General features: G+C 47.8%; 1 protein-coding gene across 4 annotated transcripts in view; it reads right to left on the bottom strand.

Annotated features, from left to right (window-relative positions):
• The window catches only part of TNS3 (tensin 3), a 1,168,488-nt gene that overhangs the window by 857,846 nt on the left and 293,184 nt on the right, over positions 1-17,458 (bottom strand). The window lies entirely within an intron of this gene.

Genomic DNA, 17,458 nt, shown 5'->3' with positions numbered 1-17,458 from the left:
GGAGAATCCAGCCTCCATGCGTCACTCCGGTCTTCCATGTGAAACCAGAGACCAGGACTGGGACCATAGCTTTAGGCGTCAGCCAGGATGAACTGAAAGGTAGACACTACTACCATGTCCTTTGTCCTTAAAGCAAAACATCTCCATCCTCTCCCACAGATCTGCCATCAGATGGCCACTACAAACGTAAGGATGGAGTGGGATGAGGAGACAGAGGCATGGTTCAGTTAGCATGGCTATGCATGGTTCGGTCAGCTTTCTGACATATAGAGACGTCTAACTCACAATTTATCTTCCTCCAAACTGATGTGTGCAGATCTGTAGCCTAGTTTGATGTGGGTGGGAGGCACCAGTCCCCAAATAAACTCATTCACCTTGGAGGAAGAACTAAAGCTAGACTTGGGTGAATAGATCTGAGCTCTGCTAGTGCGATAGAATTCCATCTGTGAGGGCAGACTAGACGGAGTTTAAAAACAAAATAGAAAAATATATATATGTTGAACATAAAATGATGCCGCTAAATCGAGCTGAGATCTTGTAATCAGATCGCACTCTCAATGCTGACAAGTATAGTGCAAGCATGCAACTCTGCTAAACTGGTAACTCTCATCAGCTGCCTTGTGGTTGGCAAAATGGAAGTTACAGAATTGTGCATTTTTTAAAACGGCTTAATGGATAGCAAAGATCTAACAGCAAAGGACTGCCTTGAACCATGGAGCGACCTAACCCAAATCCTATAACTGCATGCTCCCAGGGCCTGGTGGCAGATTAAAATCGAATATGAAAACTCATCAGGAGGCTAACTGGGAAGCAGTGCTTCAAGACCGGTCAAGACAATGGAGAGCTGACATCAGGGCAGAATTAGGGTAACCAAAAAAGGAGTACCAGTCCAATGAAGAGTCTCGCCATCTTGAAATCTCCAAGGGCTTTCACACTTTCAGTGCCCACCGCCCCTCCCCTCCCCATTTCCTGCAGACAACACCCTTGGGGACTGATATTGCCAGGCAAAAGACTCTGCACACAGCAGTCTGGGTTGGACCATTGCAGAAGGCTAGAAGGGAACCCCTCTACTGTAGATTACCTATTTAAAAGGGGTGAGGCAATCCCCTCTGTTGACTCATCTTTGAACTTCAAAAAATGGATTTAACAATGAAATGTACTGGGGGTACAGTCTGCCCCAAAGTCTCCTTCCATAGAGGGTGTGGGATGTTTTTACCCATGCATCCAAGCCCTACAATAAAACTGTGCCTTACTGGCATTGAAAACATCATGATGGCCAGAACTTCCCAGAAAATGCACAGGGAAATGCATGAAGAATAGGCTGCCATCCATTTTTGCCTATGTTGTGAGCACAGGAGGGCACTGCCTAAAACCACCATTGGGCTACACACACAGTAGCCTGAAACCATTGGGAATGGCAATGCTGATTGCCAAAAAAATCAACTCAGAACTGTGGGGAATACATTTTCTTAATCCCAAAAATGGTTGCCTTACCAGTACTCACCACTATCAGAAAGCCGGCGTTTTAAAACCACCAGACTTTTGTGTAAAACTGCACAAATGAAACAAAACCAGACCAAGGAAAGACTTGCTAAGAGGTGGATATAATGTAAAACTATATTCTGAAGTGACTTGAAGGAAGTAATTATTTAATGTATATGTAAAAATTGTAAGTGATTTAAACTGGGAACAAAAAGTGACATTTAGCTGAAACCTGGCTTAGTGAAACTGGATTCTGCCTGACAACTACCCCCGACAGGAGAAACCTGTTCAGCCACTCTTTCCAGGACTAGCTGCATCCTGCTGCCCCTGCCCAAAAGGAGTTGTCACCTCTCTGATTAGGTTGGGGTGGAGCAGCTGAGGACTACAGGGAGTTGAACAAAGGCCTGTCCTGGACTCAGGCAAATGTTATATTGGGGGCGTCGTAAAAGTGGCTTCCTCTTAGGGGAAACTGGGAGGGGAAGTGCCTCTGCTAGCAGCTGAGCTTGGGGGAAGTGGATAAACCAGTTATTCCACCCTGTGATGTGGGAAGCCACACCCCTTTTTGACCAGGGCATAATTTTAAAAAGATAGATAACTCATAGTGCGGACTTGTCAGAATTATATAAGTAATATCATTATTTTTGTGATTTTTCTGTGAACATTTTGAGAGGCGTTAGGACCCTGTGGTGTATTCTGGGGGGTTGCTAGCGGAAAATAGGGTCTCACTCCAAATGTCTGCATGTTAAAAATCTGACACTTCATCAATTAATGTCCATACTCCTTGCGCACATGTGTGTAATTTTGGGTAAATGTCCGATATTGCAAAACCAGTTAAAAAGCGCAAAATGTTGTCATTTTTTAATGGACCATAAGGAATATATAATGTGTACATGTAATTTCAACAAACTGTATATCTGGGAAGGATGTATTTGAATCAAATATAGATTTGTGTGCAATCTGACAAGGGGAGGTTCCTCTGACTCACATTTCCTTCCCCCAATCAAGGGAGAGAGGAGGAATTGGCCAATGATAAGTGAGAGGGGCAGGTTTAGTTATGACCAACGCACACACCCACTTTCCAAAACACATAAAAAGAGACTGTTGGGACAAGTAGAGACATTCAATTCCATTTGCTGCGGAGCATGCTGACCGACGACGTCACATCCAGAGATCCAGACTTCAAATCCATCAATCTCCAAAGACCAGAACTTTACTTCAGAACTTAAAGCAAGGGCCTAAACCACAAACTGAGAACTCTTCTCAGCAGGCCTCAGCAACCTTAAAATCATTTGCAAACTATTCCACAGCCGGGCGGGTGGTTTGAATTCTTTTGCCAAGAACAATTGCCAGAGACCAGACCAGAGATCCAGAGTGACCCAGACCGCTGTGAGCAGAACCAGAGAGCTGACCCAGATCACTGTGAAGTGCCGAGACCAGAACCGGAGTCCAGTCCAAAACCTGACCAGATCCGTGGCGAGGCCTATTTCAAATTTATATTGTGAGTACCTTGCAGAACCAATCTCTTAGTTAAAATAATCTAATCCAAACTATTTTAACCTAAGTATAACTGTCTCCTAGAAATCGTATCATCTGTCATTTTTAAAGCTGCACAACTGTCACCTGTCAATTCTGCAGCTGCAAGCTGTCACCTGTCATTTTGAGTTTTACTTTAAATCCGAAAATCTACCTTTATTTAATCGTCCGCATCTCTGGAACCGTTTGGGCTAGGAACTGAATGCTTAGAATCTAAGCTTTCCACCAAGCCTAGCACCGACTTGCTACTCCTTATACTTTTTATACAATCACGATTCACGCACTCGCGAATTTTGCCGCGATTCGGCCCGATTTCTTTATCTGTAAAAAGATAGCAGCTTTTTGCTTTCCTTTGCTAAAAATTTGTTTGCCTCTTAATAACCATCCCTGAATAATTGCTAAAGTGAGCCTGAGCTCATCCCAAGTATCTCTCACTCACCCTGAACCTCCTAAAGGGAATTAAAAGCATTTTCAGCATATTTCTCACTTCATTGCCACCACATTCAAAGCACTTGGGCCTGTGTTTTAAAACTCATACTGGTTTTCTCTAAGCTTGCTGGGGTGGGAATTGAATTTCGTATTGTATTTGATTGCATTCCTGAGAACTGTGTGTGTTACTTCCATCTCCTTCCATTTCTTACATTGCATAGGGGGGGGGGTGAATTGCCAGAGAAAAAGTGATTATCTTATCTTTTGCTAAAATCATATCAAGTATTTCTGTACTGCATTTTATTCCCCATTGCTTTTCCCTTGAAATCATAAAAGTATTTTTGCTACTTTATCCATCCTATACTAACTCCTCATTGATTATAAAGAAGTGTGCTAGTGTCAGATTACCTATTGTTGATTAATATTATATTTATAAGGGCGATATTGATTATTAATTTATTATAAAAGCGTGGTATCTATATTTTGTTTTATTTCTCAAATAAACCTTTTAAATTTGCAAAACAAACCTACTTCTTGGCTCAGTGGGGTCAGGGGGATTCTAAGAGGGGGGTGTTATATAGGGGTAGTCATCCAGAACTCATAAACTGGACATAAAGATATATCAATAAGGGTTTCCATTCAGTATCCCAGACTAGGCATTGACTTAGCTGTAGTGTTGAATTGAATCCTCTTACAAGGGGTAGAAAAAGACTTCCAAGAATGGAGAAAGTCCATTTCCTCACACACCCCAGAGGAACAATTGGGGTGGCCTGCTGACTAGACAAGGTCCAGCTACAGCCGAGACTACGAGTACCCAGGATCCTGTGGACTTGAGGCGGAATCCCCTGCAAGTGCTCTCTGGGAGCGATCCTGGCTGATCAATGCAGAACAAGGATTCACTTTAACCCTGGGCACACTTACTTGGTAACCCAGAAGTTAAAAATCAGCTCTGAACACAGTTATCCAGCCTTGATTGACCCAACCTCTCAATTCATTTTTGTGCTGCTGCAAGCACCTGGAGCAACATTTGACAACACTTTTCGATACCGTTTAAGCCACTGACTCACCATTGCAGGCCTGCGTGTCTGTGTTTGAGCTAATCATCACTCAAGAACCGCACTGCATCATTGGAACCTGTGAAAACAACTACCAATGTGAGATGGCAAGTTTCCCATCTCACCAGATTCAATCACTGCTCCAGGACCACATTGAGTCCGGTTGAGATGGTCCGCTGATGCAATCAAGTGAATGCAATGGTCTCGCCCTTCTCCCATGCTGACTAGACCCATTGGAAAGCCCAAAACAGCAGAAAATCAATGTGAAGCCTGTCTGTACTGTTGAGCCGCAAAACAAGCCTAAAGATATCTGTAGTGATTCAATCCCCCTGGCATACCTTAAGGGGCTCTAGTGCCCTTTAAGACCAAACTCTACCTTTGTAAACATGGCATCTTCATAAACGTGAACACAGCTGCTAAATCCTACCCCTGTGGTCATACCGAGTATGCTTCTTCATCTTAACATCTGTATAGTCTGCATCACCACTTACAGGAGGAGGATTATAGTGTTTTTGATTAGTGCATCTGTATTTAATCAAAAGTCTCCCATTACTAATAGAACCTTGGTTGGCCATGCCCTAGGCCCATGCAATCTTAAAAGAGAACAAACAGCTATGTTGTGCCAGTTTCGCCTTTATGAATGGGATCGCTTCGGAGTTAGCAATAGTGTGGGGCTGGGTAGGAGTTTAATTCACTACTTATCCCTATACTCCTGCAGAGCAGTTGTCATTTTGCCAGTTAGCTTAATGGGTGCCGCTAAATCCCATCCCTAGCGTTCTGAACTGTGCATCTTGAAGAGGGGGGGTCCCTGGAATGGCCCTCATGGTCCCCTATCCGTATATCAGCCCGGAGATTGAGAACCAACAGATGTAGCTCGGCCAACCACCAGGTGCGTCAGTATATCCCACATATGAAAAAAGATATTCTCTCAGAAGACCATTCAAACCGTACCCAGTTGATGACCTCGAAGAGACAGGTGTATCATTACTGGATCAGGTTGACTGATGACAAAGTCCAATAGTGATGATGTCACTAGTGACAATAAGACATAGCAGCATTAGCCATGAAGCAAATTCGCATCCCTGTACAAAGATAAGCAGACACACACACCTATACACGAAGAACATGCTTACACACTTCTATAGATAGAGGACAGATACACGTACATACCGTCAAAAGCCTTTCCTTTACACTAGCCAAATGCAGAAACGCAAGGAAGCCAAGCAAACACGGACCAGGCTTGCAACCGCTTTATTCCAGCTAATCATAAGGACCTACAGGAACGCATAAGTGACTTATAGGACTATCAGGACTAGTCTCTAGAGAAGATATTAGAACGTATAGGAAAATTATAGAATGGCTTTAATGAATTCACATGAAGACATAGGCCTCACAATATAGAAGAAGAGATGCAGACTCTGCAGCACGAAGCACAGACAGTGTTTGCAGCCAAGGACAATGGCGGGTGGGAAATACCAGGTGATGAGCCACCTGCGAAATGCAGAATAAAATCCTCAATTACAGACAGAAAGGCTCTGTCTTGTGGTCTTAGCACACGTGACACATCCGAGCCAAACAATGGCTATTTACTCATAGTGAGAAGAGCAGTGGTTCTCAGCGAAGCAGAAAAGATTGATACATGTGTTGTCCATCAAAAACTGCAGCCTGCAGGCACTCTCTCAGGCTAGGTGATAAGACCAGTGGCAACAATGGGGACACATTCTCATTACCTTGAAAAGGCACACCGAGGGCTGTGTACAGAACAGGGTACCAAACCTGGCGAGGGGACCTGCTCCAACCAACCCAGATGCTCAGATCATGGGGTGGTGTAGAATGTACCAAGGGCCAATGATCATAGTGCAACCCTACAACAAAGTAATAGATTGGTTAGGGACATCTCAGGCGAAGCCACCCGATATGGTGAACCAATAGCATGATTAACATAGGGGATTTCTATAGGAATTACAACCCAAGCCACCCAATTGGGATGTCCCTTAGGTTTTCGGGGATGGATTGGTGTTTGTGACATCACTGAGGAATTAAAAAAAATAAATAAATAAAACAGGTGACACATGCTCAGACGCCGAGATTGCCCTAGATTTTGTTGTTTCCTGTACGATTCCCCGTCTTTTGGAGAATAAAGGCGGTATATTTCCCCTCCCCACCCCGCCATGTATGAGTTATCCGCTATTGCCAAGGTGTAGGGGGGGTTCGGATGGACCCCCAGATACTCTGCTAACTTGTGTTATCACAGATGTGAACACCCCCATCCTAAAGCTGCACCGGTCTGCATCTCCTGATAACAGTGGTATCAACCATTTGAGCAAAGCTGAAGAGATCTGAATGGCCCACAATGAGGGTAAATGGCCCCTCATTGTGGGCTATTTACCCTACATGGATTTGAGCTAGAATCAAGTTCCAATGATCGCGGAGACCTTCTTGTGAACATCAAATGGTCCAATAGGATCAGCAGTTTGCATTACTGCAAAGGAGGAATGAGGTGAACACGAAGTTCTAGTAATGGACTGCCACAAATTGATCCTGGAAGCACCATCACAAAAATAGGCAAGGCAATGGTCTGACGTCTGTTTCTGTTCAGGTGGGAGTGTGGAGGCATGACTAGTGGTGTGTTGGTGCCATGTGGGCACCAGAGATATCACTTTGTTTCCGTGTGTCTTTTTCTAAAAGATGTTGCCCACACGTTTTAAGATGTGTGGATTCAGTTGGAGAGCCATGTGTGAAAGAGGCCTTGCTCGCTTAACTGTGCCTGTGTAACCTATGTGGGATTCTCAAGAACGGTGGCAATTTTGTGACTATTCTCAATATGGCACCAAATCCGATGGAAAAGATGGACTTTCCCCCCCTCGCTGAAGGTTCTCAACCTGTCGGAGATGGGCCACGTGGCAGGGTCTGGGGTGGCGTACAGCAGGACGGTCATCTCTACACTGCAACCTAGCCCACCCTGATTGGTGTTGAATATCTGCCCATCAGGGGAGATCCACCCCACTGTTGCTCGCCTGCCGCGGGCTCCCACATTGTTCGCGGGTCACCATTAGCATGAGCACTAGTGCACAAGGGGGTGGGGGGGGCTTAAGTGTACCAAATTACAGATCTAAAGCCGCTCCCCTTCTTATGCTCATACCCTGGTTTGAAATTTGAGATGGGCAATAAAGGCGACTGTTGTATAGTTTGACTTACGACTAATGTTTCGTGTAAATATTGTCTCAATATCCCAATTGCTGGATAGCCACACGCCCGTGTGACCTTGCCATGGACGTGGGCGTGTCTATTCACAGTACAACCCTCCAACGTCTGTTTGGGCCTGGACTGGGCTTTATATTTTCATGTGCATTTCTAGGATGTAGCACAGTGGGTTGGTGGGGTGGGGCGTCTGGTAAACAAAAGGGAACAGAGTATAAAATGAACAGGACATAAAGTGATGAGAGTCGAATGCTATGCAATTGTCGGATTGCCCCGACTATGCTCATTCAATCAAACAAATGGTTATTTATTCCATCAAGTTTAAGGGCACTGGTGCGGAAAGCCACTTCGGAAGCAATGCAATTACTCCTGGGTGGTAGGGAGGGAAGTTAAGGCTTAGCTGGTTGTTTGTGATTTCATCCTGCCAGGCCTAGGACTGTACTCTGTGGTTACTGTGTTACATGGGCAGAGCGAACAGGATAGTGCGCTAATGACAGCATCATACAGTCAACCCGGTGCTTGGGTTACGCACACGTATTAAGAATTGACGACTTTGCAACAACAGTAGCCAAATTCTCACGGTCTGTGGTATTTCAACTGAATAAATGGGTGCACTTTTGGGTGGGCCAATAGCACTCACACAAGCACCGCTTACGCCCACCTCCACATTAACATGAGGTCGCATTAGGAAAGACTGTGTGCCTTCGTCTGACACTTAACCAACCTAGGAACGAATATATTTTTACAAAAACTGCATGTCAAGCCGAACACGGACCAGTATACATCGACCACAAATTAAAACAAATCAAGAACCAAGTACAGAACACTTGACTTCTCCCCCCAAGAAATGCCATCCAAGTGAGGGCTGAGCAGGGGGTAGTGAGCAGGGAGCGAGGGATGAGGAACAACGAAGAGACGCAATTTTGGAAATAAAACGGCCACATTTATTCACACAAACAATCCCACAAATGCGACCCAAAAAGCGCAGTATATAAATCATGAACATTTCACATCAACAAATTTACAAAACACATGGCATGAATTCCCTGTCACACTGCGCCAAATGGTGCGATCCGCCTCACGTGGGCAGCGCATGACAGTGAGGCGCCCCATGGCCTTCCCGCCATGCAATTTCATGGGTGGTACCAGGAGACCTCATAAACCGAACCTATACCAACTGCTTCCTGATCCCGCCCCAGCCCCCTAAGCCCTCTCCTGGCCCAAGACCTCCCAGTGAGAGACTGCCTGCCTTCACCACCAGCAATCCCGGACAGTGGCAAATTACCATCCTCTTGAACCTCCACTGCCGCCGCCCTCCCTTAAATCCAACATTGCAGGGAGGGTGGGATGGAAACACGGCATCTAGACCGGCTTCGGTAGGCAGACGGGGTGAGGGACCGTTGGCAGGCTTCCGAGGAGGAGGTAGTCAATACTCCCCCGCCCAACGCCGCTACCTCCAGGCTGCCCTTAAATGGTGACTCTTCGTGCCATCGACCCCCGCCAAGTCCTCAGAAAGGCGGCCCCGGCCACACACCCGCAGAGCACCCGGACATGGTGTCTCCACATCATCATTGTGCGCTGCAATGGAAGGGCGGGGGGGGGGCAAGCATGGGGAAGCAAGGCTGAGGGACCATTGGTCCTCCACCCCTGCCGTTCCCACTCGGTCACCCCTCCAGTCAGAGGGTTATTACCTCTGTGGACTGAGCAGGGGACAGCGCACAAGGGAGGAGAAACACAGAAGGGACCCATTTTGGAAATATAACGGTCACATTTATTCACAGAAAACAATCCCACAAATATGACCCGAAAAACCCAGTACATAATCATCATCAACATTTCACATCATTTTTACAAAGCACAGTTGCATGAATTCCCCGTCACACTGTGGCAAGTGGTCCAAGCCGCCCTACGCGAGTGGTGCATGACGTTCAGGTGCACCATGGCCTCTCCGCCATGCCCTTTTGGGGACAGTACCAGGAGGCCCCATACACCGTCCCTATACCGACTGCCTCCACTCCATCCACAACCCCAAAAACCACTACCAGCCCAAGACCTCCCAGTGAGAGGCCACCTGCCTTCACCACTGGCCAATCCAGGGCACCGGGTACCCCCACAAGGGCAAATTACTGTCCTCTTCGACTTCCACCACCAGCCAAAGGTACCAGGACCTACCATCCAGAGCACTACCCCCCACTCCATGCAGAGTTCATAAAAACCACAAGGTTCTTCCTCAATAGTTCAGTTCCCTGGTTAGACAGATGTACCACATCCTGATGAAAGTACGACGCGTCCCTCACCAGTCCAGTGGCAATAATCCTAAAGTACCCCTGGCAGGATGCCAGCCGGGCCAATTCATTGGGTAATTTTCTTGCCGAATGTTCAAGGGGCGAGGCGAGCTTCAGTGGCTGATCCCCACCTAGAACATGGGATGATCTGTGGCCAGGCCACAATTGCCTGGGGCATGATCTGGCCAACCAAGAGAAGAGGGACACCAACCCTTGCCTCAACACTTTCCTTCTCACCGGGACCAAATGCTCCCAATGTGCACAAAGACCAGGTCCAGCAGCCGCCGCCTCTCACTCTCCTCAACTATCACCTTCCGTGCCTGCTGCAAACGCAAACCCCCATCCCCCGGCGATGAAAAACTTAGACTCCTGCATTTGCCGGAGAACCCAGCCGGGAGCGCACCAACCACTCCATTCTCTTGATAAATGAATGGCCCACGAACCACACCACTCTTATTTTCACTGTAGAGAATGGTGTCGGCAAAAGAGCACACGCAAGATAAGAGGACATTGATGCACTAGCTATATACAATTTCTTACGCACACCTTGTGCCCCTGGGCTCAACACTACCTCCCCCAGTTTGCTGGGTCCTCCCTGGCAGTCTTGGCAAGTGCAGGCGTATGTATCCCTTAAAGGCAATTGATTTTCACCATCCCAATCTCATAAGCCTGTTTTTTCTTAGTGCCAGGCCCGCAGCCGTGGTGGAAGCCCCTATCCCCCCCTTATTGGCAAGAGGTGGGGCATAGCCTGCAATGGGCAGATACATGTATTGCAATGCCGACGCAATGTCATCCTTACCCCTCCTCAATTACTGACACGTCTGCTCGCAAAACCACCCCCTCACCATCAGTGGTGGAAGACCCTACTAATTCGCCAATCCTTAAAGCCCCAATAAAAGCTGTAACAAATGCAGCCATGAACAATACTTCTTCATAACCATCCCAACAAATCACATTCAGGCTCTGCACAATCAGCGCTAATTTGGCTGAATCAAGCCGTCTTAAACCATCTTTCCTGGGCTCCTGCAACCTCTTTCATCTTGCCATGGCCTTCCGCATGGCCAAGTCCACCTGTGGACAATGCACCACTTGCAATCTTGCAAAAAAACGTACCGCATGCACATGCCTGCGTGCCAAGCCGTTAGAAGCCCTTAGCCCATGCAGATGCCCTAAATAGTGGATTAACGAGTCCCTATGAAACAGGCAAGGATCCATCTTTGGATGCGAGTAGGTGTGGAGAAACTTCCATACTCCACGCAGCAAATAGCGGTGCTCCCGGAGAGCTGCAGACCAGTGCCTACCCTAAAAACGAGATGGCTGTTTGATGTGCCTTCAAGAGATTTAGCAGCGCTGAGGCAGTAATCGGTTTGGGAACGACACTAAGCAGGCCATAACCATCTAGGAGGCACCAAATTCGTGTATAGCCCAATCCGAAGGACTGTGCTACCAAGTTCAGCAAACCCTAAACGCCAGAAAGGTACTGGGAGGAACAGTGAGCATCCTGCTCCTGCCCCTGCTTTTGCAAACTACGACATTAATACTTTCAAATCAATAATTGGCAACACACACCAATGCAACCTCAACTGAGGTTTTTGTTTGTCCTGAAGATGGCTTGGGTACAGAAATCATAACCAGCCGAAATTCGAGTCAACAGTACTTTTGTTCAAAATTCAAATCAGATGACAGAGTTGCTGCAGTTATCCTAACTGCGAGGGAAAAACGTTCATATCAAAACTGTATGTGCCTGTTTTACAGCAAATGGGTGTATCAATGTGTAATTAACACTTTGCACTTTGGGGTCGAGTTGTAAGACCCTGTATTGTTTCTTACTATTGTTTCTTATCAATTGCACATATTGCACAGTATAAGTGATTATGAATGATGTGGTTTGTATGCGATACAATATGGGTTGTTTTTGGTTATGATGTGTGTCCTTGACTCTAAATCTAATTAACTTAGAGATTCAACTTATGTTTTTTGTAATTAATGTAAGTAATTATTTTATACACTGTTTTGCATCGAAATTCTTTGTATGATATGAAATAAAGAATATTTTGTGAATTAAAAGTATACGGGGTTCCTATGTAAGGAGATCGTTATTATAATACAAATAACTACGTAATGCCATGAGAGTTGGTATACACCTGCGGGTCTATACATTTTGTGCAAAGGATCCATGTTCGCTGCAGAACCTACTAAACTTCCTGAAAGCTGGTTCATATGCCCCTGTTTTTCCTGCCAAGAAGCCCTGAATCACTGGGGCGAGGGCTAGGCACCAAGCCTCCACAGAATCTCCCGGAAAGCTGTCATCCTCTGTTCTGCTTCCGGGAACCACCGACCGAATTCCTGCATCTTGAAACATTATAAAGCATCAGCAACGTTATTCTCCAACCCAGGTCCACGTCTACCACGAAAGCGTATGTTTGATTAAAGAGACATCCAAACCAGCTGCTTCAACAATCTCAATACCATGGGACAAGCTGTACTCTGGCCGTTGATGGCATGCACCACAGAGATACTGTCGGACCAAAATATCACCCTCTTCCACGGCAACTCGCCCTCCAGATTGTGAGAGCCACCACTATCGGAAGAGTTGCAAGAATGTAACATTGGACACCAAACCCCTCTCGAACCATCCCGCTGGCCACTGAGCCGTGCACCATCTGTTGCCTAGAATGGCCCCAACGCCCAAACTGCCTGCTGTATGGAGGCCCAACTGTACGCTAGAATACTCCCCGCCTGGCCAAACAATCGCCCCATTAAAATCCAACAGAAATGATGCGCATGTCCTAAGGTCTTCCTTCATCTCCTGCGAGAGCCTCGTATGATGATGCTTCTCCATCAGACCCCTCATTACCCTCACGATGGACCTCGGAGAAGGGCCTACCGATAGGAATCAGCCAGAGGGCAAAATTGAATTGCCCAACCAGCTTCTGCAGTTGTCCTAGCGTGACCATTCTTCGATCAAAAGCACAATGCCACAGAGTCCCTCCACTAGTGCGCCTTACCTTCCAGCAACCTGCACTCACTGAGGAGAGAGTCCATGTCTATGCCCAAATAGGTAAATGTGGTGGCCAGGCCTTCAGTCTTACTCTTGGCCAGCAGGATTCCAAGCCCATCTGTCACTTCCTGGAAGGCTTTCAATGTCCATTTACACTCCCTCATGTCCGACTGTGCCAAGAACAGAAAGTCATCCAAGTAATGCATGAACTTAGCTCGCTTGCACTCTCTTACTGTAGCCCATTCTAAGAAAGTGTAGATCTACAAGACACAGAACATCCCATAGGCATGACTTGTCATAATAAAAAAGCCCCTCCAACTGAAAGCCCAACCTATGGTAGTCATCCGGGTGAACTGGCAGTAGGTGGCCTTGGTGTCTGCCTTGGCAAATAGGGCCCCCTTTGCCATCCATCGCAGTAGTTCCAATGTACATCAAAAATGCACACCGCAGCAAACAAGCCTCCTCCCTGATGGCGTTCAGTGATGCCCCTTTTGGGACGTCAAGTTATGGATCAGTCGACTGTTCCTTGCTCTTTATTAGGTACCAGGACCTGAGGGGAACATGTAAAATAGACATACAGAGTGAATAAAAGGGCCTGCCACACTCCCCAATGCCCTTTGCTACCTTTTCTTCACCAATTCCAGTTGCCTAAGGGCTGATGCCCAATTCATTCGTTGGCACATACGTAATGGGCAAACCCTGAGCCAGATTCCAAAAACCAACAGAGAAACGGTTCACCAAAATCAAAGCTTTGGCAACTTTAGGATATTCACTTGCCCACACCTGTTACAAGTCTGTCCGGACCAGTGAGAGCAGCCCTTCTGACTCAGGGGCACCACCCAATAACAACTTGCCCATACTTATTCTCCTTCTCTTTTGCCCACTTGAGGCAGTTCATCCCTGGGTGTCCACTATCCCCACAGAATGCACGTGTGCATTTGCAAGCTGCTCGTATACAGACTTTTCTGTTGAACATGTACCCTTTTCCTCAGCTGTTTGTGATGCTGCTCGAAAGGACTGCAAACTTGGAAAACTCTGGCCCCCCAAACCTCACGGTGTGTGGTTTTACCATCGTGCCCCAGTCCAAGTTAATACTGCCCGCTTTGGTACCCTGAATCTTTCATCAGCCAAGCACCATGAACACACACACACACACACACATATATGGACAGAATCAAGTGTAAATATGCCAATAGTTAGGGATGAAGCTCAGGATATATGTTTCCCACAGAACTCCGAAAATATAGAAAAACCTTTTGCCCAATTTACAATGGTCTTGTGCACAGGGACCTTCCAATCTTTCCCCTCCACCTTTTTTTCGTTCTTGTCGTCTCCAACGAGTGCTGTGCAAGCAGAACAAATCCACAAACTTCCCTTGCCTGATCTTCTCCTTCCACTTTCAGAGCAATGTGCCAAGTGAGCAAACTTTGTGCTGCGGTGAGACAGGGACAGGTGCCGCCCTCACGTCACTGGATGTACTCCCGGTTGGTGGTGCTACAGGGGATACTGGTACTGCAGATGGCACCCCAGCACCTGTTCCCCCTCATTCATTAATGATGGTGCAATGTTGGGCACTGGTGCCACGGATCGTGCTCCAACCCCTGCAGAATTCCCCCACATCCGACATTGGTTGTGCTGGGACCTCCACTGTCCCTCACCCCGGCATGCCCTCCCAATGCCCCTTTTCCCCCCAAAAGCATCTGTACGGGTCTGCCCTCCCCAAATGTAGCGATCACCGACCCCACTGAGATGCCCATTGGAGGTGGGAGGGCAATAACCATTTGCACCTGCCCCCACCTGTACCCCAACAGTCCATGCACTGCAACCCACTTGACCGGCCTGCAGCCCCAGGCTGCTTAAATGCCGGCCAGGCTCCTGAACAGGCCCAGCTCGCGCCCCACTGGCTTGCACCCTCACATTCCACACCATCACCTGCCCTGGCCACCCCTTCTGTACCTTGCTATTGGCTGGCCTCCAGGAAGCCCCGACTCTCCCCCTCCATGCCCCTTGCTTGCATCCAGTACCATGGTTATACGCAACCAATTTGACAAAGCCAAGCAAGAGACATGGCAAAAGGTGGCATGAGCACACAGACAAGCAGCACCCCCGCCAAGAAGGCATTTATAAAGACCATGTTCAATGGTCTTTTGCCTTTCCATCTTGGCAGGAGCAGCGGGGGAGGTGTCATTTATAGTTTGCTCGCTGGGCATTATGGGTCTAGTGGCGGGAGAATGGGTCTCAAGTGCATGTCAAACTTCTGCCTTCTTTGGCTGTTGCTAATCAGACAGCGACGGTGTGCAGCGGGAAAACTCTTGGTGAATCCAGTGTATGCTCCAAACTCTTGAAGGCCAAGAGAAGAAGCGTGAATGGTCGGAAGGGAAGGCTGTGTGCCGCCTTGCAGATCCCCTTTCTAGCACCTTCACGCCGTTTCCCCCAGGCAAAACTCAATAACTGGTGAACCCAAGAGGTTTTTGTCAGACCCCCCCTGTTCTCCCCAAGTACCACATGAAACATTGTGTAAGTGTTGGCAATAAAAGGCTGTGGGTAATTTATTGCACATTACGTAATAATACACAAAACAATCATAATCATAGTAATACTACATAATGTATACTTTTGGGCACGAGGTCCAGAGGTTGCGCCCTCTGGCTCGTGCAGCCGCCTTCTTTTTCCCACAACTATGTGGGGCCCGTACGTGGCCCTGCGTCTCTTTCCCTTCTTTTTTCTTGGGTGGGAGGGTCTTTGGGGAAAGAAAAAGTAAACTGCGTATGCAGTTATACTTGTTTGGTGCCCCGTGCAGGGTCCCAAACAGAATGTACCCTCTGGCTGCTTCTGCAGCTCCTTAAATTGAAAAGGGACTAGCCCTGGGCTTCGTCTGCCTGCATGGGGGCTTGTCCAGCACCTGGCACCTGTGGGTGCTCCTTTGTTCCTACTTGGGCGTTTCTGGCTTCCCCTGCCCTGGGTGCTTGTCACCTCGTTATTCCTATACCTTGGTGCTGTTCCCCCCTGCCCCCTCATCCTACCTGGCTCGTGGAGTCTGAGGGGGATTGGGGGGTGGAGAAGGGGGTGCTGTGTTACTGTTGCCTAAACACGCTGACTGGTGCTCTGCCAGCCGGTGTTGTGTCCGTCTCCCTGCTCTTGTCCCCCTTGGGACACAGGTTACTGGCCCCCGCTTTTCTGCTGCGGGGTGCCCCCTCAGCGCGGGCCACTGGCCAGTGATAGATAATTTCCCTCAGACGTGAGGTAATGTGCGAGTGTATATAGCAGTGGGAATGGGGGGGGGGGGGGTGCAGTCTGGCCACCAGGAATAAAAACATACTTCCACCACCTCTGTCTTCCAAAACCCCCAGTGAGTACAAAAGAGCACCGGCGTTCGCACAATAAATAAGCAGTGCGTTATATCATTCTTAATTTGTGAGTATACAAACCAGCGAGCCAGAGAGACAAACACACAGGCTGTCGCCCTTCATCACGCTCCAGGCGTGTGATGGTTCCTGCAGCTGCCAGCCGAGTCGCCAGTGCACGAGTGTGTTCTCACTAGTGCCCGGGGGGGAATGGTCGCATGGAAATTGCGACTTTAAAAACAAAAAAAATGTAAAAGGAGCAAACCACAAACGGTGCAAATAGCTTAGTCCATTCCCCTAAATATTCTAGGAGGTTATAATGTACTCTTCCAACTCATGTCCAAGAAAAGCTGGGGATTTGTAACCCTAGGGGGGGAGATACATAAACACTGCATTCCCCCAACCCCCCTCCCCCGCAGAAACCCCACATGCAGGGAGGATGTGGGGGGCAGACATTGGAGAGAATACTTAGGTCAACAGCATTCGCCAGGGCTCTGTGTGAAGTGCCTGCACGCAGTGCTCAGGAAAACCCTTCCTGAATACAAAGGGACCTTATTAAATTCGAAGCCTCGCTGAGACGGGGTCTTGGGCGATGGGCTTCATCGGCACACAGACAGGCAACCGCTTCTTTGCCGTCAAAAACACGCTCTTTATTAAATCGGTCAAACGCTGCCGGTGAAACTGCTCAGTCTTGCTTTCTCCTCTGTAATGAGGACCCTAGTCCCCCCGCCCCCATAATTGCCAGCACTATATTTTGGAAAATACCGAGTAGCCTTCTGAGAAGTTTACAGATAAGTCTCCCCCCAAAAGTGCTCTAATAATATACAGAGAGAGCACACAATACACATCTGCAGCCGTTTCAAGCAGGGTGGCACGAGAGCTCAAACAACAGGCTTCTTCTCGCGCGCACCCACCTGGGAGGCTGAGAACATTATTTACTGCTGCAGTGAATATGGTCTCGCAGCGCATCTTGACCTTTGACCTCACTGATTCTACATGACAAAACAACAAATCCCCGCGTCCGCCTCGCGAACAAAACCTCTGCGCACCCCTGCAAAGCCTGCGCACACTGGCACCAGTGCTAACGCAGCTGCATGGAGAGGGTGGCATGCTTGAAGCAGGGCTGCT

The sequence above is a fragment of the Ambystoma mexicanum genome, chromosome 5p (assembly GCF_040938575.1).
Source record: "Ambystoma mexicanum isolate Mex_15411 chromosome 5p, UKY_AmexF1_1, whole genome shotgun sequence".
Taxonomy (NCBI): domain Eukaryota; kingdom Metazoa; phylum Chordata; class Amphibia; order Caudata; family Ambystomatidae; genus Ambystoma; species Ambystoma mexicanum.
The sequence above is the reverse complement of the archived record's forward strand: the minus strand, read 5'-3'. Positions and strand labels throughout refer to the sequence as shown.